Source organism: Pinus tabuliformis, chromosome X (assembly GCF_031772625.1).
Source record: "Pinus tabuliformis cultivar Carrire ecotype Pingquan chromosome X, CPIR1, whole genome shotgun sequence".
Lineage (NCBI taxonomy): Eukaryota > Viridiplantae > Streptophyta > Pinopsida > Pinales > Pinaceae > Pinus > Pinus tabuliformis.
The window spans coordinates 904668959-904670187 of NC_142308.1; positions in this window are offsets into that span (position 1 = coordinate 904668959).

The following is a 1229-nucleotide window of genomic DNA, read 5'->3' on the forward strand; positions in this document are numbered from 1 at the left end:
AGATGATGACAATTAGGATGACTTGGAGCTTAGAAACTATGAAATATTTATGAATACATGATCGGCTTGAGAATGTGTGAATGTCACCTCTAGGAAAATATACCAAACATTCATTGAGAAAGAACGAAGAAGAGACATCTTGAGAAATTTTGTCCAAGTAGTTCCTCATATCATAGATTCCATTCAGGAATTCAACATGTTTCACTTATCTCCATGGATGGAAGTACAAAACCTACTAATGTATGTGTCATTGAGTCGAGAGGAGCAATAGGGGATATCAAATCAATGGCATTTATTGAGGCTTTGCATAAACTCTCCTATCTTATTGGCCCAAGATATGTTTGTATGATACATGTGAACCTTTTTCCTATTTTAGATGTTGTTAATGAGTAGAAAACCAAGACAACACAACACAGTGTTTATGAACATTGAGGATTAGGGTTGACATCCAATATTCTAGCCTTGGAAGATAATATTAAGGAAAATTTATCACAGTTTATCCATGTTGTAGCCTAGAAAATTCTCAGTATAAGATTGTTTAATAGTAGGAATTATTGGAGGATGTACAATTGTTGTTATTTGTGCTAGTTGTTGGCATTATGAGACAAGTGTTGTCCTTGATGGCAAATCACACAGATGATAAATTATAGTGCAGAAAAGTTATTTTCAAGTTCACACACTTTCATGCAGAGAAAAGTTTCTTTCATGTAGAGAAAAGTTCACGCACTTTCATGCAGAGAAAAGTTTCTTTCATGTAGATAAAAGTTCACACACTTTCATGCAGAGAAAAGTTTCTTTCATGTAGAGAAAAGTTCACGCACTTTCATGCAGAGAAAAGTTTCTTTCATCTAGAGAAAAGTTCACGCACTTTCATGCAAAGAAAAGTTCCTTTCATGAAGAGAAAAGTTTATGCACTTTCATGCAGAGGAAAGTTCACTCACTTTCATGGTTGGTTCATGGTATTAGTCTGACAGTTTTTGATCCTATGGTTTTGGTCCGTGGTATTGCATCCAAAAGTGTTGATCCCAAGTGCTACAGACATTTTTGTGCCTTACAACTCTAAGCATGAAATGTCCATAAACCAAGGGCTCCTAAGTCCCTAAAAGTGTTGTTCTAACCCCTAAAGGAACAAGGTCAACAAATTACAACTTCTCCCAGACGTTCTCCACCAGAAACTGCTCAGAATCAGTCAAATCAGGATCATTTCAGCTGCTCCACTGGCTAGCTGC